The sequence below is a fragment of the Phoxinus phoxinus genome (genome assembly GCF_949152265.1).
Source record: "Phoxinus phoxinus genome assembly, chromosome: 6".
Lineage (NCBI taxonomy): Eukaryota > Metazoa > Chordata > Actinopteri > Cypriniformes > Leuciscidae > Phoxinus > Phoxinus phoxinus.
In genome coordinates, this window is record NC_136881.1 from 42,814,150 (window position 1) to 42,838,325 (window position 24,176).

The window sequence follows — 24,176 nt, forward strand, 5'->3', positions numbered from 1 at the left end:
GAACAGAAAAAAGAGAAACACAAGAACTACAACTGACTTCCAGCCACACTGAGTGTGAAACCAGTTTAACATTATTTATTTAATACATGCAAAAGTTATTGTTGAGAATGAACAGAGATTTATTTAATAATAAAGTGTGTTGTCACCATGATGGAGATGGAGTGTTTGAAACCAGTTTACAAACCAGTTTTTCATACATTTACGAAAGTTCCTGTTGAAAATTAACAGATATGTTGATGTTTAATTGAAAATAGTTTAGAAATAGTAAAAATACTATAGAATATAGTTTAGAAGATTGACATTCAGTGCCAATCACACAATATCTGCACAGCAAAATCCCCAGTGTTAAATCAACACTGCTCGGAGCATATATGGTCCCACTCTACAGAGTGTTAAAATAACACTGAAGCAGTGTTAAAGTTAATGAAATAATTAAGTGATTAATTAAGTGATGATTGAACATTATGATGGACACCTGCTGTTAACAAGCAGAATCACTGAAGGAAAGAGAAACACAAGAACTACAACTGACTTTTAGTCACAGCCGTAGATTAAATCAGCTGAAGATAAAAATAAGACATTCAATCTGTGAAGATCTCAACAGTGAACGATTAAACAACTCCACAAACAGCATTACCAGCTTCACTTATTACTAACCAGACTGACTTTATTTCTGTCAGACGTCTACAGAAGTTTTATTGAGAATTAACAGAGGTTTAGATGTTGATGTTTTAGTCACCATTTAAAAATCACCATTATGGTGAACAGTGTTGCCTTTAGTTGTGCAATTTGATTCTTTTTTTATTATTTGATTTCATGGTCATTGTATCAGTGTTTACCAAAACACACAAAGGTTGCAAAGAAAGCCAACAACAAAGATGTTCAGGTGATAGGCCTATAGTTTTCAACAAGTACAAAAATCAAAAAAGTTTCTCATTTACTGAAAATGGTTATTTGGTATTAATAGATTTTCAATAACATTCATTTCGTTCTATAGATCAGTCATCAAGCTGAATCTTTATTTTTTAATTATTGGGAAAGTAATCTTTGGACAAACACACAGACATCAAGAATCCCCATATGAATCTCATTAATGGTGACATGCTTTATGCCGCAAGGCATTATGGGATGCAGCATAGTATAAAAATCATGGCTCCCAGCATGCATTGCAGCATGAAGCATGTCACCATTGTTGAGATTCATACTCTGATTCTTGATGTCTGTTGTTTCTAATATAAAAATAATAATTTTCAAAAAAAAATCTGAAATGTATATCAAATTTTTAATTCAGGATGACTGCTCTGTGTCAAAAAAGTGACTTTCAATAATAACTAATAACAACTTTTGTTTTTTGTCAGGGATAAGATTAGTGAATCTTTCATCTTTATAATAATGAAAACGATAACACCTGGACATTTAATATTTTTAGCTTCTTTTGTAACATATTATGAGTTTTGGTAAATATTGTTACAAAGACCAAAATTGTACTTAAAATGCCATGAGTCAAACTGCCCAACTGAAGGGAAAACTGATCACCATAATGGTGACCTTTTTTTTTTAAACATCAACATCTAAACTTTTGTCCATAGACATATACCAGAAATAAAGTCAGTCTGGTTAGTAATAAGTGAAGCTGGTAATGCTGTTTGTGGAGTTGTTTATTCCTCCTCTGCTGAAATCTTTAGAGATTGAGTGTCTTATTTTTATCTTCAGCTGATTTAATTTAAAGCTGTGACTAAAAGTCAGTTGTAGTTCTTGTGTTTCTCTGTTCTTCAGTGATTGTGCTTGTTGACAGCAGGTGTCCATCATTAATGTTCAATCATCACTAAATTAATCACTTAATTATCTCATTAACTTTAACACTGATTCAGTGTTATTTTAACACTCTGCAGAGTGGGACCATATATGCTCCGAGCAGTGTTGATTTAACACTGGGGATTTTGCTGTGTGCTGGAAAGTTCTTGTGTGTGTATATATATATATATATATATGTCTTACAACTGCCTTGCCTGTTTAGCAAATACATGCAAATGTAATGCAAATATTATATAATAAAATGTGAATGTTAAAGCGATAGATCATGCCAAAATTTACATTCAAGTCATCCTTTACTCCTCTCGTGTCATTTCACATCTGAATGATCTCCTTTCTTCTGTTGAAAAAAATATTTTGAGAAATGTCTGTGTTTTTAATGGGGTCCAGTGTTCAACACCAACATTACTCAAAATATCTTCTTCTGAATCAAAAGACATGACAGCAGTGATACAATAGTTATAACACTATGCTAATGACTTTTCCATTACAGCACAATAAGCATTTATAGATCCATATGTCACGAGGTGACGAAGCATATGGAACTTAGTTCCGCTGAAGCAGTGTTTCCGGTGGGACACTTTTGGGTGAAACTCCATCCCCAGGTCTGTGGATGCGTCCGTTGCCATGACAACCCCAAATGACAGATTGGCGACAGGTGTGGGGAATTTACTCTGAGAGTTTGGAAGGAGCCCCGTCAGCATTTGAGAGGATAAAAAGCACGAGACAGAGTCAGTAGTGTGGGTCTTTCTCCCCCGTGAGAATTCGTTTTATTGGGTGGTTGCAGTTGCTGGAACATGGGTGAATGAACAGGAGAGTGTTGGCTTGATGAGGGACTTGAGGACAACGGAGGAAGAGTGAAATACCCTGTTTGCACTGGAGAGGAGCTAAGTAACTGAGAACTGAGTCTCGTAATTGCATGCATTTGACACTGAATTGGATGTGGCTTGGAGTGTTGGATCACGATCATAATTGTCACTGAGTGGATTGTATTGATTCATTACCGATCTCTTATCTCTCCCTCCATTGAGAAATGGTGATGTGAACTCTGCCCGTGTATGTGAAGAAAAAAACCTCCCAAAATATTATCTGCATTATTGATGATCACGGTCCCCTCGCACAGAGACCCAAGGGTGAGTGCTGGCTTTAAATTGCACCTTGTGAAGTGAGTTTGCAGTGCCTAAGATTGACGTTTCCCCCACCTTATATGCTTGAAGTGGAATTGCTGTGTGTGTGGAAGATACATTCCCTTTTTGCCGTGCACTCTCCCTGTGTTATGCTGGTCTACTGTCGAAAGTGAGAGTTCGGGTACATTAAGCTATTCTAACTGTTGGATGTTGAAGAATTATCATCTTGGATTTGAATTAACCCCTCTGTTTGCGCTGATAGGAGAGGAGATGCCCTGTTGTAATGTTCACCGCCTGTCTCAGTAAAAGCTCGTGCAGCCTGTCAACTCGGAGTCTGCTGTATCCTCGTAGCCCACCTGTGTAAGACCAGGTCCCCTCCGGACACGTACTTGACCGATATCCCTCTGTCCCAACGTCCATACCTGTGAAGGCGGGAAGGTTGAAATTATCTACTTACCAGAGAAGACTTACCGGACTGCTTGCTCGTTGACCGCACCCCCACCTGTGAAGAAAGGTTAGAATTATCTACTTACCAGAGAAGACTTACCGGACTGCTTGCTCGTTGACCGCACTCCCACCTGTGAAAGAAGGAAGGTTGGAATTACCTACTTACCTGAGGAGAAATACCGGACCGTTTGTTTGCCCACCGCCCCCACCTGTACGCTGGTCATCTGCTGCAGGGTCCGTACTGAAGAAGAAGGCGGGAGAGTTCCCAGTCGCTGCACCGTCCACCCCCGATCCCTGAGGGCAACAAGGGAGAAGATTTTAGATTAGGTTTTCCAATTTGCTTTTACTCCAAAATAAAACTTGTTAATTTTATTCTCTGTCTCCGACTCTTCCCTCTGACACGTTCCTCGAGGTGGTCCTGGTTCAGGGGTGGGTGCAGTCTAGCTTGGCCCACCAGACCTGTGACACATACTTCAGGGAAAAATCTTGTAACAGGTTTGCTGGGTTTATGGTTGGTATTGTTTTTCATGTTTAATATCTTTCCTTTTAATCTTTTGTTCCTTCATGTCAGGTGTGTGTTGTTAGTAGACGTGACTGTAATGTCCTGGAAAAACAAAAGACACACTAACACACCCATCTGAAATACACACCGGAGCAGGTTCAAAATGTAAGGTGTGTAAATGTTCACATACATAACATAATTGTGTGTTTGACTTTAATGAAGAATCTGTAATGAAACAGGTTGTGTACTTTAATGAAGTAGTGAAGCAGGTTGTGTGTGAAGAACAGGTGACGCAGCTTCAGATGAACAGATGATCTTTGTTTGTTTCCACTGTGTACTTTCACTCTTTTACACGTCACTGTTGCAATGGACAGTGCAAAATAAAGAATGAAATTAAAGCTTCTGTGTCTTTAAATAAACAATAGAGTTACAAATATAACTAAAATGCAACAAGGATTTACAGTATAAAAAGTGAAAAAGAAAAATGCTGTTGCCGGTTCTCTTCTCTTCATCACTAGTTCGATCCAATCACAGCATCCTCCCTGAGACAAGATGATGAACTTTACAGCCAAATAATTAATATTGCTTTATCTTAAAGTCTTTTAAATGAAACCAACTTTTAAGAAAGCCTTTGGATTATATTGAAAATGCTGATTCTTATGATGTAGAATCACAGTGCTGCTATAACCAGCAGCATTTATAGGCTCATAGTGAGCCTATAAATCAACCAACAACACCACCTGACCAACCTGTCTCTTTGCTTGTCTGGCTGTTACAACTCAGGCCACATTTACACATAGCCGGGTATTTAGAGAAACGAATATTTCCCCCCCTCCGTTTTCAATAACAACATCGTGCACACAACCCGCATAAATACGCCGTCGAGCTCCATCATAACTATGCCAAACCTATGGGCGGCAGTGTAGCGAGAAGGATAAAGGCATGCAAGCCAATCAGAATCCTCAGAATCGACAAGAGAGAACCTAAAACCCCGTTTCTCCCAGTTCACACGACAACATATAACCCGCATTTTCAGAAATCTCCACTTTGGCCGGAGTTTTTAGAAATAATCGTTTTCTGGGATAAAAACCAGAAAACGATCACCTTGAACGGTGACGAGCGCGTCGGAGCTGTCGTCTTGCACGCAGGAGCGAACGACGTCAGGCTGCGGCAGACGGAGGTTTTGAAAAAGGATTATAGGAACCTAATCGAGACGGTACGCACCGCATCGCCTGAAATAACGATCATCGTGTCTGGGCCGCTTCCCACGTATCGACAAGGGCATGAGAAGTTCAGTAGATTATTCGCGCTAAATGAATGGTTAATGTCATGGTGCAATGAGCAGAAACTGCTCTTTATAAATAATTGGAATCTATTTTGGGAGCGTCCTAGGCTCTTCCGCGCTGATGGCTTACACCCAAGTAGAAATGGAGCGGATCTTCTGTCGGATAACATCTCCAAGACGTTAAAGACCGTTTGACTAGTTACCAAAAATCCAAATCACAGTCTCTGCTGCACCAAATTAATTGATATAAATACTAGTGTAGAACATTTAATAGAAACTGTGTCTATTCCTCGTTTAGTGAGATCAAATAATAAATCTACTGTAGGATCTAGGAAAAATCGAATTGTTATTAAAACAGAAAATCTCGCTATTAGTGAACAAAAACAATTTCTAAAGCTAGGTCTTCTGAACATTAGATCACTCACACCTAAAGCAGCTATTGTAAATGAAATAGTCACAGATAATAGCATCGATGTACTTCGCCTTACTGAAACCTGGCTTAAACCAAATGACTATTTCGGTCTAAATGAGTCCACTCCACCAGGATACTGTTATAAGCATGAGCCCCGTCTGATTGGTCGTGGCGGCGGTGTTGCAACAATCTATAGAGATATTCTTAATGTTACTCAGAAAACAGGTGACAAATTTAATTAGTTTGAAGTACTTGTATTAAATGTTACGCTCTTAGATGTAAGGAAAAAATCCCTATTATCTCTAGCCTTGGCTACCGTATATAGACCGCCAGGGCCCTACGCTGATTTCCTAAAAGAGTTTGCAGATTTTCTCTCAGATCTATTGGTCAACGTCGATAAAGCATTAATTGTTGGAGATTTCAACATACACGTAGATAATTCAAATGATGCGTTAGGGGCTGCGTTTACAGATTTATTAAACTCCTTTGGGGTCAAGCAAAACGTCACCGGACCAACTCATCGTCTTAATCATACACTCGATTTAATTATATCATACGGAACCGATCCAACCGATATAGATATCATTCCACAAAGTGATGGTGTCAGTGACCACTTCCTGGTAACTTGTATATTACGGACTACAGTACTATGTCATACTGCGCCGCGTTACCGACCAGGCAGAACAATCCTTCCATCCACCATAGATAATTTCTCAAATTGCTTATCTGATTTGTCTCAGTTACTGCCTGAACCCAAACAAACAGACGAATTAGAGGAAGTAACTAGCACTATGAGCACCATTCTCTCTAGAACATTGGATATTGTTGCACCCATTAGATTAAAAAAGGTCAGAGAGAAAAGTAAAGCACCATGGTACAACAATACTACACTGTAAAAAATTCACCCGTATATTTACAGTAAAATACTGGCAGCTGTGGTTCCAGCCCTTTACCGCAATTTTACGGTTTCAACTATGCTGTAATTTCACAGTAAAGTACTGGCAGCTTTGGTTCCAGCCCTTTACCGTAATTTTACGGTTTCAACTATGCTGTAATTTCACAGTAAAGTACTGGCAGCTTTGGTTCCAGCCCTTTACCGTAATTTTACGGTTTCAACAATGCTGTAATTTCACAGTAAAGTACTGGCAGCTGTGGTTCCAGCCATTTACCGTAATTCTACAGTTTTTAATTTTACGGCTGAGCTGTAATTTCACAAAGTACTGGCAGCTGTGGTTCAAGCTATAATTCTACAGTATAAAAAAGTTAGAATATAAATACTGTTTTCTATTTACTCTATTGTCCGATATCTATTAACATCCCTATATAAATAGCATAATGTATACAGACATTCCAAACAGACTTTTTACTCAATGGAAAAAATAACGAAAAAATAGATTATGGTACAGTATTTGCCATTTATTTAAAATAGGTCACAGGTTTTAACAATATTTTCACAGAAACATTTTTAAAATACATTTTCAAATTCAATGAGAGGAACCAGTGGGCAAAACCAGAAACCTTACAAAGAGGAAAAAACTAACAAACAAAAAACAGCCAACATGTCACATCAGCATCCAGGTCTGAGAGGAAACCATTGAGAACCAATGGATGAAAAATCCTTGATAGAGGCAAAAAACTGCCAAAACATCCCAAACCTGCTTTTGAAAGATCTGACCTGAGAGGAAGTCTGGATCTGAGAGGATAATCAAGAGACCCGATGGGTGAAAAAACATAGGAAGTCAAGAGGCAAAAAACAGCCAACACGTCCCACATCAGCTTTTGACACATCTGGTCTGAGGAAATCCAGATCTGAGAGGAAAGAAAATCAAGAAAATCTTAGTGGTTAAATAAATTACAAGGCAAAAACTAGTGATCACATATTCTACGAAGACTTTTAAAAGAGACATACAATGATCATGTTAATATACTTAAAGGATTAGTTCACTTTTAAAAAAAACTTTTGCTGATAATTTACTCACCCCCATGTCATCCAAGATGTCCATGTCTTTCATTCTTCAGTCGAAAAGAAATTAAGGTTTTTGATGAAAAAAATTCTCCATATAATGGACTTCAATGGGTCCCAAACGGTTTAAGGTCCAAATGACAGTTTCAGTGCAGCTCCAAAGGGCTTTAAACGACACCAGACGATGCATAAAGGTCTTATCTAGCGAAACGTTCGGTCATTTCAAAAATAAATAAAAAAGTTTACGTTTTATAAGCACAAACGCTCGCCTTGCTCTGTTCTGTGATGCGCGTTCGTGACGTCATGTAATACGCAATTACGTTGAAAAGGTCACGCTTCTATGAAAAGTAAAAAATGTCTGTCCTGACGAAAATTTTCTTTTAGGGTTTTTAATATTACAACACCCAGGATACGCACACGAAATGGGCATTTTAAACGATAAACTAACACAAAGACATTTTAATATGTGTATATGGTCATTTGTAAACACTGACTCGGTACGGCAAGTGTGACCTTTTCAGCGTAATTGCGTATGAACAGAGCAAGGCGAGCATTTGTGCTTATAAAACGTAAACTTTTTTTTTTTTTTTTTTAATCAGCGCACGTTTCGCTAGATAAGATTCATCGTCTGGTGTCGTTTAAAGCCCCTTGAAGCTGCACTGAAACTGTAATTTGGACCTTGAATCGTTTGGGACCCATTGAAGTCCATTATGGAGAAATGTTTTCATCAAAAACCTTAATTTCTTTTCGACTGAAGAAAGAAAGACATGGACATCTTGGATGACATGGGGGTGAGCAAATTATCAGCAAATTTTTTTTTAAAGAGAACTAATCCTTTAGCTAATCATAGAGCGCAAATGAGGGTGTATGTTTGTTACAGCATAGAGGAAAAACATAAAAAACATAATCTTTCTGTTAAAGGTATAGTTCACTTTGAAATAAAATGTTGGTGTGTTTTAGCTTACCTCAAGGGCATCCAAGATGTAGGTGTCTGTTTCCACAGTAGTTTCAATTTTTATATTTTTAGCTCAACCCGTTCTTGTCTGTCAGTCATATAATGCAGGTCTATGGTCACTGTCTCAAAGAGCACCCACAGAGAAGTCCAAATTAAACAATTCCCCATCGTAAGTACACATTGATGGCCTAAGACACGAAACAAGCAGTTTGTGTGAGAAAACGAACAGTATTTATATAGTTTTTACCTCTTGAACACAACCACGTCCAAGTGATCTGAGGGCGCGCGCTTCCTGGTGTGTGACGTGTGCGCCGGAAGTGATCTCTCGTGCGTGTACGTCATTCATTGTTTACACAGAACAGAGATTGTAGGTAAGATGGCTAATAGAAATGGCACTAACTTGCGCTTATCCGGGATGTTTAAACCGACGTAAAAGAAAACAATTACGTATGGTTTCTTTCCGGCGCTTGCACTGACTAAGCCAGAACGCGTGCACACGTCACACACCAGGAAGCGCGCGCCCTCAGATCACTTGGACGTGGTTGTGTACAAGAGGTAAAAACTATATAAATACTGTTCGTTTTCTCACACAAACCGCTTGTTTTGTGTCTTAGGCCATCAATGTGTACTTACGATGAGGAATTGTTTAATTTGGACTTCTCTGTGCATGCTCTTTGAGACAGTGACCATAGACCTGCATTATATGACTGACAGACAAGAACGGTTTGACCTAAAATATCAAAATTGAAACTACTGTGGAAACAGACACCTACATCTTGGATGCCCTTGAGGTAAGCTAAAACATACCAAAATTTAATTTCAAAGTGAACTATACCTTTAACAGAAAGATTATGGGGTCAAGACAAGATGAGAAAGTTTAGCTGTGTGTAAAAGAAAGTGATTGTTTTTTCCAGTTAGCCGGAAAGGAGTAGATAGTTAAGTGATTGAGTGTGTGTGTATTGTATAGAGATCTGTTAAGGTATATGTGCAAACAAATGTTTAAAGCAGAATAAGTACATTTGATAGTACAGTGGGGAAAAAGCTATGTGAACCCTCAACTTTTTGGAATTGGTTGGTTTTCTGCATTAATTGGTCATAAAATGTCATCTGATCTTCAACATGACGTGAAACTCACCAAAGATTAGCTGTGTACAGTCTCAGTAAAACATCAAGTGACTGATTCCTAGAAAAAAAGAAAAAGAAAATAATTATTTTGAAATCTTTAACCAAGCAAAGACATTTTGCATGGAGCACGGAGAACATTGAATAGTGAAATGCCCCAGCTGTTGAGAACTGTCTGTCTGTATAAACGTGTTTCGCGCCGAAAAGTCGAGAATATCCGTCTCTGCCTCGTCTTTCAAACACAATCTCTTTGAATTTTTAATACTATGTCTATATGTGCATGTGAATCTCACAAAAAAGCAGGTACTCGCACCACTAAAACGAAAAAAATATAGGTTATATCTATTTTGCTTTGGGAATTTTAACAGCTTTAAGTTACATTGTTTGCATGGAAACTAAACAAATTGACCACAAAATTTGTATTATTATAATGGATCTGGATATTTTGAGTAGTTTTGTAATTATTCTCCATCTTATGTGCATGATATTATGCGAATAAAATGCATCTGGTAAGATTCGCATCGTGTAACGCTACTGAATCAGAAATCCATGTAAATCGAGTTAAGGTTACTACAAAAGAAAGCCAAACTAATTTCTAAATGGTAACTTAACTTTAACCAAGCAAAGAATTCACCGTAATAATCGGAGCTCAGAGAACATTCATTAACAGGCGAAATGCCTCAACCGTTGAGAGCTCTGTCTACAAAAACGCAATTCGCGCTCAGTGACTTGGCAGTCAAAAATACCTTGTAAAAAGGGCGATTTACAGGTGGGGAGCAACATAATAGAATAACAGCAAATAAATAAACTTACCTTGAACAGTGACCTTCATTAAAACAGCCCAGAGGAGTGTTGCGAAACAATTCTGTTCTTGACTGCTTCTGTTCAAAAATAGACCGCGTGAAGATGCCCCGCCCCCACGTGCTATTTTTTACAGTCCACGGCTGTTTTTTCCAGGAAGAAATGGGTTTACATATAAATGCTGTAAATTTACCACAAGTAATTAATTTATGGAACATAGACTGTAAAATTACAGGATTAAACTGTTTATTTAAATAACAGTATTTTACTGTTGGAAATTGGCTGTATTTTTACAGCAATTTTTAACAGTGTACGCATGTTCTAAAGAGAGAAACCCGTAAATTAGAGCGTAAATGGAAACAAACTAATTTAGAGGTCTTTAGAATCGCGTGGAAAGACAGTATGTCACGTTATAAAAAGGCCCTAAAAGCGGCAAGGGCTGAGCATCTCCGCAAACTAATAGAAAACAACCAAAATAATCCAAGATTTTTATTTACCACCGTGGCTAGACTAATAAATAAACAAACGTCACCTGACCAAAATATCCCGTTACAGTTTAGCAGTAATGATTTCATGAACTTCTTCACTGAGAAAATAGAAAGCATCAGAACCACAATTGTAAACACTCAATCTTCAATCGCGCCTTATAAATCAGCCTCAATTATCACCCCGCAAGAACAATTACAGTGCTTTACAACTATAGAACAAAAAGAGCTAAATAAACGTATCACTTCATCTAAAACAACAACGTGCTTATTAGATCCTATACCAACTAAACTACTGAAAGAAGTGTTACCTGTAGTGGAAGAGCCTCTTCTCAATATCATTAACTCGTCTCTATCTTTAGGTCACGTTCCAAAAACATTTAAACTGGCAGTTATAAAACCACTCATTAAGAAACCACAATTAGACCCACATAATCTAGCAAATTATAGACCCATTTCAAATCTTCCATTTATGTCTAAAATATTAGAAAAAGTTGTGTCCGCTCAACTGTGCTCTTTTTTGCAAGAAAATGACATCTATGAAAAGTTTCAGTCTGGATTCAGGCCTCACCATAGCACTGAAACTGCGCTCGTTAAAATCACTAATGATTTACTTTTAGCTTCAGACCAAGGCTGTATCTCAATACTAGTTTTACTTGATCTTAGTGCTGCGTTCGATACTATAGATCACACAATACTCTTAGATCGACTACAAAATTATACTGGCGTTCAAGGACAAGCATTAAGCTGGTTTAGATCATACTTATCTGACCGCTACCATTTTGTCTATTTAAATGGAAAAAAATCGATCATAACTTCAGTAAACTATGGAGTGCCGCAAGGATCTGTGCTAGGCCCTCTATTATTCTCAATATATATGCTGCCACTTGGAAATATTATAAGGAAACATGGAATTAGTTTCCATTGTTATGCTGATGACACTCAATTATATATTTCATCACGGCCGGATGAAAACGCTAAATTATCAAAATTGACAGAGTGTGTTAAAGATATAAAAGATTGGATGACGCGTAATTTTCTTCTATTAAATCCAGACAAGACGGAGGTACTACTCATCGGTTCAAAAAACCGCCCACAAAACCTCTCACAATACAACTTTAACATAGTAGGATGTCCTGCTACTTTATCCTCTACAGTAAAAGACCTGGGTGTCATACTAGACTGCGACCTGTCTTTTAAAAATCATATTTCATATGTTACGAAAACGGCATTTTTCCACCTTAGAAACATTGCTAAGCTACGTAATATGCTATCAGTTTCTGATGCAGAAAAGTTAGTTCATGCATTCATGACCTCGAGACTAGATTACTGTAATGCTCTATTAGCTGGTTGTCCTGCATCCTCCGTAAACAAGCTACAGTTAGTCCAAAATGCAGCCGCTAGAGTTCTTACTAGGTCAAGAAAATATGATCATATAACACCTATCTTATCATCTCTACACTGGTTACCTATAAAGTTCCGTATTAATTATAAGGTATTGTTACTGACTTATAAAGCCCTAAACGGCTTAGCTCCAGTTTATTTAACGGATCTTCTATCGCCCTATAATCCATCGCGCTCTTTAAGATCGCTAAATTCAAGGCTTTTGGTTATACCTAGGATATCTAAGTCCACCAAAGGAGGGAGAGCGTTCTCACATTTAGCTCCAAAACTCTGGAATAGCCTTCCTGATACTGTTCGTTGCTCAGAGTCGCTCTCCCAGTTCAAAACTAGATTAAAGACGCATCTCTTTAACCAGGCATTCATATAAATGTTTTAATCTTACAGTTAAATCCGGCCTCTAGTTCATAACCGCCAGAGGAGAACTGGCCCCCGACTGAGCCTGGGTTCTCCCAAGGTTTTTTTTTTTCTCCATTAGGTCACCTGATGGAGTTTTTCGTTTCCTTGCCACTGTTGCCTTTGGCTTGCTCAGTTGGGGATATTCAATTTAATGAATCAATCAATATTACTATTGATTAGCATTACCAAACATGGACGTTTTATTATTATTTTAATTTAATACTGTGAAGCTGCTTTGATACAATCTGTATTGTGAAAAGCGCTATACAAATATTCTTGACTTGACTTGACTTGACTTAAAAACGGTGTTTTCGTGTAAATGACAGGCCAAAACACAGAGAAATATCTGCGTTTTCCCATCGTGTAAACGGGGCCTCATCAGCTCAAAACAAAAAGTATTGTTAAAATAATCCAAGGGACAAGAGCTCAACTAAAGCAAACACTAATATTCATAATGGCGACTTACAATTGTGATTTTTCTCCAGTGGCGTATCCAGGACATTTTTACTGGGGTGGCCAAGATGGGACACAAAGCTAGTGTGGGGTGGCCATATCTACTATAAAGTAATGTTATGTAAACCTTGAAACTCGCATGAACAATAGAAGATTCTAATAATAGTAACAAAGTGCAATAGAGGTAGCTAGTTCTTGCTTTTTGCTCATTCTCCTGCTACAAAATGCTTTCACATAGGCCATAAGACCACAAGACAAGACTTAAAGTCCAATGATGCCAACTGGTGGAATGGTACACAGAAGTCACGGTTCGGTATGAATTCGGTACAATGGAGGGAAAAGCAAAACAAAAATGCAGAAGGCATTTTTATTTTATTGTGCATGTCTCAGTCTGTACCACCTAGTGTCATACAGTCCCATGAGCAACTGCAACAGCCTGAAGTGTGTAAAGTAATATGTAAACAGTAAACAAGAAGTACCCCACATTATCTTGTTAACATTAAGTTAGTTAACATTAACTTGTAAACAAAATAAGACAATCAGCCATAAAACTGAAAATACAGCATCTCTTATTTATGTGCTGATTGCCTAATCCTAACCTTGCGTCTAAATGAGTTGCTTACATTAACAAAATGAGCCTACAATAGCAGACATAAGCCCTTTAAATAAAAATAAATGGCCATGTTTTATAAAAAGGTTCACAAAACTAAATAAAAATGTTTAGAAAATATGTAACGTTAATTTAGTTGTAGGTTACGTTCTCATATCCATTTTTTCTCTCTAATGTCACGGAATAATCTGGTTTACTGCTTTACACAACTCTTTTGTAGTGTGGTTTTGGTCTACTAAAGTGTTATACTTAAATAAACATTCACGAATGTACCTTACTACTTCTCGCCGCCGATTCCTGGTGGTTTAGAGAACACCGAGTCGCATCCTGTCGTTTCAAAGAATAGTAGGCCTACACCGGCGAGCGCGAAGTGCCTCGTCCATTTGGGAAGGCGCGCGCGCCGTCATCGGAGGCTCGCGCTGCGGAGGCGAAAGTATAAACAAACCTAGCTTAAGGCGGGGCTACAGATTAGGTTTCCACAAATAACCCGCGTATCTAGCAGTAGTTCCGCAGCATTACATTCATTAATTTGCACGCGAGTTTTATTTATTTTTTATACCATGTATTCTCCGTGTAAATTCATGCACCGAACCGTTTCGGTTCAATACGAATACATGTGCCGTTCCACCCCTATGCCAACAGACCAAAAATATTTTAAGGATTAAGGTGCTTCTTTAAAAAGTAACTTTTGAACATTGTTCTGGCCCTAAATCAGTTGATTAGCTGTCATCATTGACAGCATCTCTTGTTGTGTTGACGAACATGCAACTACCTATCAGATCTGGGGTGGCCACAGGGGTAGCCAATGAGCTTTCAGGGGTGGCCCTGGCCACCCCAGGCCACCCCCTAGAATCGCCACTGTTTTTCTCCTCTGGTGATTCTGCTTGTTAACATCAGGTGTCTTCAATAATGATCAATTATCACTCAATTAATCACTTAATTATCTAATTTACTTTAACACTTTTCAGTGTTCATTTAAGGGTACGTTTACGCACCAACAATATGCTAAAAACAGAGAAGTTTTTCCTTTGAGTTTTCCGTGTACAGACGACACCATTGTCAAAACGATCCCCATTCACACGGATCCGCGGAAACGACTAAAAGCGCTGTATTCTGCTGCCAGGCCAGTAGATGGCGATGAAACACTATAGATTGGTTTTTAGTTGAAAACACATTTAGATTTCACGAGTAGATTATCCTCTCTCAGCGCCTCTATAGCAGACAGCAAGCCAAATCCGCTAAGATTATATGGGCACACAAACTCGTGAATAGGGCTTAAGAGTTTTAGGGGCTCTTTACCCGACACCGTTATCAACTAAAATGTGTTTCAAGTCCTGGTTAGTAATAAGTGAAGCTGGTAATGCTGTTTGTGGAGTTGTTTAATTGTTCACTGTTGAGATCTTCAGAGATTGAATGTCTTATTTTTATCTTCAGCTGATTTAATTTAAAGCTGTGACTAAGGCCACATCCACACGAAGCCAGAGCTTTCCCTATCCGATGTTTTTTTTGCCTCGTTCTAAAAAAGAATTCCGTAAACACGGCGTCGTCTCAAGAAATATCTGCGTACACACGAAACCACTGAAACCGACTCAAAACGATGTAGTATACATCCCAGACCAGTATGTAGCGCTGTAATTCTGCCATATAGATACAATAAAAACGGAGAAGAAGACTTTGAGCATGCGCATAAACCTTGCGCGCTGTATACAATAATATCAGGCACAGTAGCTTCTTCTTTTCTTTTTTACCAATAACTTTATTAAACAATATGAACAACCATAAATGGCCTGGTACAAAATAGGGATGAGTCACGAATCACGATATTCAATTAGTTGTCGGACTCATAAAGCTTGCCACAAAGAACCGGCAAAAGTAATGAATGAGTCAAATATAGCAAGGATACATTTTAACAGTTTAAAAGTAGACATTTCAAGCATTCTATATATTTCTGAGTTTCGGTTCATTTATGAGACGAGTTCCAGTTCACGAGCAATGCAAGTTATATTGCGCCGGCGCGTCCATGTCATGATTATATTGTCAGCTATATTTGCTTCTTATTTATTAAATCCAGGCAATTGGTTGATGAAACATTGATTAAAATTTAGATACAATTTATACAAAACGAAATTCACTTTAAAGAAAGGCTTTATACAAACCAGCTTTATATAAAACAAAACTTAATGTGGTCAAAATGATGTCTCCCGATATATTGCGCATCTTATGATTACTCATGCTCTTCACTTTCATAAATCAACATAGATGAAATAAAAAATAACATATTATTTAAACATAAATATGAAACTAAACACATTTTCTTTAATGGCTACAACAGGCTTACTGAGAAATGTAATGTCGGAGTGGAATTTGAGCGAGCGCCGTTGTGCTGGCGAGCATGTGCGTTTTTTGAACAGCCTAATAATCAAATAATTCCCAGTGATCGTCGAATATTTTTTTAATTTGAAATGCCCATCCCTACAAAATATGAAATGTCTTAATCAGACAACAGACCAGCACCATAGCATAATAAAAATATAAAGAAATAGCCTACAATAAAAATAAATTTAAGTAAATAATATATAGCCTAAAGTAATAAAAGAGGCTCAGTAGCTTCTGCAGCATTATATTATATTTTTATACAAGCAGTCGGCAGGTGTTGTTGCTGTTGCTGTGACTAGCAGTGTCCGACTAGTCGACATGACATCATCGTTTCACAAAATATACGGATTGGCTGTACACACGAAAACGCAAGCGTGTCGTTTTCAGATTTATCCACTCTGGGACCCGGTTTCAAAAAATAGCGGTTTCAGTCTCGCAAAACGCCGGATCCGTCTGGACGAAACGCCAATACGACACAAAATTTGTCCGTATACAGCTAAACGCGTCTCCGTGTGGACAGGGTCTAAGGCCACATTTACACATAGCCGGGTATTTAGAGAAACGAATATTTCCCCCCCTCCGTTTTCAATAATAACATCGTGCACACAACCCGCATAAATACGCCGTCGAGCGCCTTTATAACTATGCTAAACCTATGGGCGGCAGTGTAGGGAGAAGGATAAAGCCATGCAAGCCAATCAGAATCCTCAGAATCGACAAGAGAGAACCTAAAACCCCGTTTCTCCCAGTTGACACGACAACACATAACCGGCGTTTTCAGAAATCTCCACTTTGGCCGGAGTTTTTAGAAATAATCGTTTTCTGGGATAAAAACGACGTTTTCGTGTAAATGACAGGCCAAAACGCAGAGAAATATCTGCGTTTTCCCATCGTGTAAACGGGGCCTAAAAGTCAGTTGTAGTTCTTGTGTTTCTCTGTTCTTCAGTGATTGTGCTTGTTAACAGCAGTCAGCAGGTGTCCATCATTAATGTTCAATCATCACTAATTAATCAGTTAATTATCTCATTAATTTTAACACTCTGTAGAGTGGGACCATATATGCTCCGAGCAATGTTGATTTTACACTGGAGATTTTGCTGTGTACATGAATAATTTAGTGCTTTATGCTGTGAAATCTCAGTTCTGCTGTAATCAACAATATAACTCTAACTCTGAGATTATAGGCTCATATGAATTCAGTGATTCAAACAACACATGTGTTTGTTTATTCGTTTATTTGTTTATTCGTTTAACCTTTTTTTTTTTAATGATGACAAATGCGATTCAATGGAAGGAGAATAAACCATTTGAAGCGCTGCAATATTAACTTTTAACTTTTGCACAATAATTTTTTTTTTATCTTTGTCATTTTACTTAACTCAGATATTACTCTCATAAATTACACAATAATAAATACAAAGTCTGAAGTGATTGTGAAAAGTGAAAGTGTGTATGAATGGAAACAACAGTTTATTTGCTCATCTGTTCCTGCATTAAACAGAAGAACAGATTGACTGGTTTCTCTTGCATTAAAGCACTGAATGTTCTCATTGTTGAACACTTGAAGGAAACCTGATGTGAGCTGTTTATTCTGGCTCAGGTGAATCTGAATGACTTTTAATCAGTAATGACTTCTTTAATCGCACACATTATATCTGTGTCTCGTTTCAAAGGCTGCGTCCTCCAGAGGTCACATTTGTCGGCCGCATATGTCATAAAGGATTTCTTGTTTCAGAACAGTAACATTATAACATTGACAGTTATTCCTAAAGCATAGATTGTTGTAATTTCTCAATAACTTTGTAATAGTGGTCAGTTTTTCTGAAATGAAGCCGCTTCAATGACGTGACAAATGAAACCTCCGGAGGACTCAGCCTTCGAAATGAGACAGATAAAGATAAAGTTAGTTTATACATTTACATGTGCCGTTTAAGCCCATCTGTGTTATGACTAAGACTATATATGTTAATGCAAATGTAAATTATTCATAGAAATAACATGCAACATTTAGTTTAATCTGAATATAATTTCAGGATGTATTCTGAGCTCTATGAATTAATTTAATACTGTTTTATGAGAGATTCAATTTACATTGGAAACATCAGGAATCAATGGAGCCAACTTGACAAAAATATATATATCATGTATTATAATTACAAACAGAGTATCTTATTTTGGCTCTACACTGTAAAAAATAAAACATAGATTTCATTTAAATTTAATTAATTAAAATGAGGCAACAGATTACAAGCAATATTATTAATTAAATTTTACAAATTAGAATTGAGTAATAATTAATCAAATTAATTCCTTAAATGTTAACCATTTAAAATGAGTAAAATTTACAAAATATATGTTATTGCCAACATTGAAGACACCTGATGTTAACAAGCAGAATCACTGAAGGAGAAAACCATAATTAAAGTCACCATTATGGAGATGAGTGTGTGTTTTAGTTGGGCTCTTGACCCTTAAAATAATAACTTTAAGATTTGTTTGGCTGCTGTACATGAGTTATAACAGCCAGATGAACAAAAAGAAATGTTGATCTGATGGTGTTGGTTGTGTTTCATAATTTCACAATCATTTGACTTGAATCACTGATCTCATGTAGAGTCCAATTTATGAGTTAAATTTATTTTATTAATTCTAGCTGCATAATATTATTATCCTTTTCAATGGAATCCAAATGATCAAATTAATAATAATAAAAAATATATCTGTTTTTTTTTTAGGCGCACACAGACATCAAGATTTAGCGTATGAATCTCAGCAATGGTGACAACCTCTGAGCTCATTATTTATTCATGCAGCAATACATGATGGGAGCCATGAATGAGTTGTGATTGGTACAAACCAGAATGCACTGCAACATGCTTTATAAATGTCACCATTGTTGAGATGCACAGGCTGATTCATGATGTCTGTTTGTTTGTTTTTTGTACAAGAGAAACTTTTTAGAAATTATTTGAATTACATTGTAAAAGATAAAAATATTATGGTGTACAAGGCCAGTACTTCTATAGTTAACAAAGTTAACTTAAGTCACAAATTGTACTCCATTTGAGTTCAGTGATTCAGGTCAAATGATTGTGAAATAATGATTATGTTAAAACACAACCAACACCATCAGATCACCGTTTGTTCATCTGGCTGTTATAACTCATGTACAGCAGCCAAACAAAAACTTAAAGTTAATAATTTAAGGGTGAAGAGCCCAACTAAAACACACACTCATCTCCATAATGGTGACTTTAATTATGGTTTTCTCCTTCAGTGATTCTGCTTGTTAACATCAGGTGTCTTCAATGTTGGCAATAACATATATTTTGTAAAATTTACTCATTTTAAATGGTTAACATTTAAGGAATTAATTTGATTAATTATTACTCAATTCTAATTTGTAAAATTTAATTAATAATATTGCTTGTAATCTGTTGCCTCATTTTTATTAATTAAATATAAATAACATCTATGTTTTATTTTTTACAGTGTAACATTTAAGGAATTAATTTGATTAATTATTACTCAATTCTAATTTGTAAAATTTAATTAATAATATTGCTTGTAATCTGTTGCCTCATTTTAATTAATTAAATATAAATGAAATCTATGTTTTATTTTTTACAGTGTAGAAAAGGAAAAATAAAATAAAAAAACTGAAAAATCATGCTTGACAAAATGTCACTCAAACCAATCAATCAATTAATCTGAATTTTACTTTTCTGAGTAAAAACGGCATAGTATGTGAACAGTCCAGATTACTAGATTTTTACAATTAAGTTAAGACATTGAATAAAGTTAACTAAAAAGTGTTAGTTAGAATCACTGTTGGATTTTACAGTTCAGAATAAATTAAAACATCAAAAACTCTTTAAGATAAAGCAATATTAATTATTTGGCTGTAAAGTTCATCATCTTGTCTCAGGGAGGATGCTGTGATTGGATCGAACTTGTGATGAAGAGAAGAGAACCGGCAACAGCATTTTTCTTCATTTTTCACTTTTTATACTGTAAATCCTTGTTGCATTAGTTATATTTGTAACTCTATTGTTTATTTAAAGACACAGAAGCTTTAATTTCATTCTTTATTTTGCACTGTCCATTGCAACAGTGACGTGTAAAAGAGTGAAAGTTCACAGTGGAAACAAACAAAGATCATCTGTTCATCTAAAGCTGCGTCACCTGTTCTTCACACACAACCTGCTTCACTGCAGATTCTTCATAACAGTTTTCCTTCCTTTGTTCATGTGATCATTTACACAAAACATTCCTCACCTTACAGTTTGAACCTGTTCAGGGTGTTTGTTTTTCAGGAGATTACCGGTCACATCTACTAACAAGACACATCTGACGACCTAGGAACAAAAGATTAAAAGGAAATATATTAAATATGAAAAAACAACAACTATGAACCCAGCAAACCTGTTACACACAGCAAAAATTCCACACTCAAGAGTGTTAAAGTGTTAATTTATGAGTGTTAAATGAACACTGAAGCAGTGTTAAAGTTAATGAGATAATTAAGTGATTAATTGAGTTATGATTGAGCATTATTGAAGACACCTGATGATAACAAGCAGAATCACTGAAGGAGAAAATCAATTTTTACTGATCAGTGTTTGCTTTTAGTTGGGCTCATGACTCTTAGGTCATGAATGTTTTTAAGGGACAACTTTAAATATTTTTAATATTTTTAACCAAAACTTACAAATGAGGACAAATGCAAACAACAGTGACTCATGTTATATCCTGCAACATCTCGGTAGAACTGGGACTAACGCAAGGATCTTATTTGTGGACTTCAGTTCGGCATTCAGTGCACTGTTAACCCTTGCTGTAAGAAAAGGGCAACATTTTGACAATATCATACCATTTTCCATTAAAACAGTAATATACAGGAATATACCTACAGGAATATACTGTGAATTAACAGCGCTCAAAGTCGACACTCAGAGGCTGTTTTCCCAATCTCACCCTATACCCTCATTCACTATTCCCTACACTAGTTCACTAATATAGTCCACTTGAATGAAAAGAAGAGAGTGAATTGAGACACTGATGAACACCTGATAAGCAGAATCACTGAAGGACAGAGAAACAAGAACAGAAAAAAGAGAAACACAAGAACTACAACTGACTTCCAGCAACACTGAGTGTGAAACCAGTTTAACATTATTTATTTCAAGTTCTTGTTGAGAATGAACAGGGATTTAGTTAATAATAAAGTTTGTTGTCACCATGATGGAGATGGAGTGTTTGAAACCAGTTTACAAACCAGTATAATTTTTTTTCGTACATTTACAAAAGTTCCTGTTGAAAATTAACAGAGATTTTGATGTTTAATTGAAAATAATTTAGAAATAGTAAGAAACTATAGAATATAGTTTAGAAGATAGTAAAATAGGTTTAGATGTAATTGTATAGTTTCACTTGTAGTCACTATGATGGAGATCAGTGTTTGCTTTAGTTGAGATCTTGGCCCTTGACTTTTGAACATTAGTTTGTCTTTAGCTGAGGTAACCATGTCTTTAGAATATATTTCCTATGGCAAAAAGCTGAAAGAAAACAGGATCAGATGACAATGTCTGTTTGTTTATGGTCTCAATCATCATCAGGAGGATTCAGATTATCTGATCTCATGTATTACCTCATGAAGTTAAATGGGTAATGTATTGTATTTTTGATTATGGAATCACTGTGATTATACAGAATGAGATCTATCTGTGTTTTTACTGCAAGGGTTTACGTTGTGCATATATTAACCTGTGACACAACGGTTTGATTCTGTGATCGTGGTTTTGATGTTGAATGATCACCAAACAGGAAAGTAAAGTCTGAATGAAATGATCATTCACTCCTTTATCTGTTGCTGGTTTGAGTGGCACACACACACACACACACACACACACATACTCACAGATCCAGTGTCCTCACAGCTTCATCTCTGTATCTGATCTAACAGATGTACATCAGTGTTCTGCAGGACTGACAGTGTTTGCATGTTTCCTCAAACACACATTCATTTCCATACAGTGACCAGCTGAGCACACAAGCCTTTCTCTGTCAAACTACTGACCGCACGCAATGCACATTATTAATCAAATGTGGATGTTGTAGAAATCCCAGGAGTTCAAGTTAACATCTCTCTGTGTTTATGGGAACAGTAGGGTGAAATGCTTAATGCTGCATGCTGGGAGTTTTATACTATGGTTTCTGGCATATTATTGCAGCAAAGCATGTCACCGTTGTTGAGATTCAAAAAGTAAAAACTTGAAAGCCATACAAACTATCCAGCAGATTAATCTGTTAACTCTCATCATCTTTTTGAGCTGATAGATCTGAACATAAACGGCTGTAAATCATGAATGCAGATCTAAAGTTGCTCTCTTCTTAAAGACACTTAAAAAAAAAAAGTAAATGTATAAAAGATATAGGAGTTTACGTTTACTGTAGAGTAAGTGTACTGAACTAAAATATTTTTATTTCATACAAAAAAAACATTTCAAAAAATAATTTGGACTAAAATTGCTATAAATTCACACAGTCTGAGTTGTGTTCTGAATTTGAAGCTGATATCACAAAATTTGAGCTGCTAAAAGGTTTTAAAGCACTGTTTCAAATTCAATGTCCAATTTCAGAATGATTTTGAGTGTTTCAAATTTCTAATTATACCTATTTTTGTGCTTTGTACACGAATGAAAGAAATAACCCCAAACTCACATATTTATGCTGAGCTCAATATATATTCATATAAACACAAACTCAAAAGCACTGGCTGTGTGTGAAGGCTCTATGAAGGGATTTTTACAGGCCTCTATTTTAGCTTTATCCTTCATTCATCGAGACTCAGAAGACTGTTGCCTTTAACCAACCAATGCAAACTGAACTGAAACTGATCAGAATGACTCAGGGAAATGAAGAACAGAGAAGTCGAGTCCTCTGCTGCTCTCTGGAGGAAATCACAATAATTAAACTGATCATCTGTGAAATACTGCCAGAACAACAACTGCAAACATGACAAGTGTTTTTCATTTTTTTGACCAAAGCAAGTGAACTATCGGACTTTCCTGGTGTGAATACTTTAAAAATAAGTTTAAACAAATTATTTGGATTAAATTGTAAAAGTTAAACATATAAGGCTTTTCAAGGACTGTGCTGCTATAATTAATAAAGTATTTGTAACTCATAAATTTGGTTCTATATGAGTTCAGTGATACAAGTCAAATGATTGTGAAATAAATATAATATTATAACACATTTCAACACCATCATATCACTTTTTCTATTTGCTCATCTGACTGTTATAACTCACATACAGCAGACAAACAAAATATAAAGTTAGTGATTTAAGGGTCATGATCCCAACTAAAACACACACTGATCTCCATAATGGTAACATATCAATTATGATTTTCTCCTTCAGTGATTCTGCTTGTTATCATCAGGTGTCTTCAATGATGCTCAATCATAACTCAATTAATCACTTAATTATCTCATTAACTTTAACACTCTTCAGTGTTCATTTAACACTCTCTGAGTGTGGACTCATATAAACACTGAGCAGTGTTCGTTTAACCCTGGGGATTTTGCTGTGTACCTAAAGTTCAACTTGCTCAGTTAGCTTGCTTCTGGTTCTCAAAACCCCAGCTTGTTCTACATTGTTGCACTTTCATGAATGAGACATGCAGATAACTACTGTAGCTCAAAGATTAATCAACCTTCAGTGAATTTTATATAATAATTGAATTCTTCAACCAATTCTGAGTTTGTCAAAAAAAAGTTGCAACTGAAAAATGTAACACTGCATGTTTAACTTTTCTATATTAGTTGTCAAAATAAATAATTGCAACAGTTCTATCATTGGCTACCTAAATTAAAAAGGGGAAAAAAATGTCTCTTTTGAATCCCCATAATAATGTGAACAAGGCGGAAGTCAACCGCACATAAATGCCAGAATGTAAAATTAGTTATTTTATGGGTTTAAAAATGATACATTTTTGTCCTCTTTACAAATTAACTCCAG

The 24,176-nt window shown here is 36.4% G+C and overlaps 1 protein-coding gene across 1 annotated transcript in view; it reads right to left on the reverse strand.

Moving 5' to 3' along the window:
• LOC307001029 (deoxynucleoside triphosphate triphosphohydrolase SAMHD1-like) overlaps positions 1 to 24,176 on the reverse strand; it is a 138,456-nt gene that overhangs the window by 39,298 nt on the left and 74,982 nt on the right. The window lies entirely within an intron of this gene.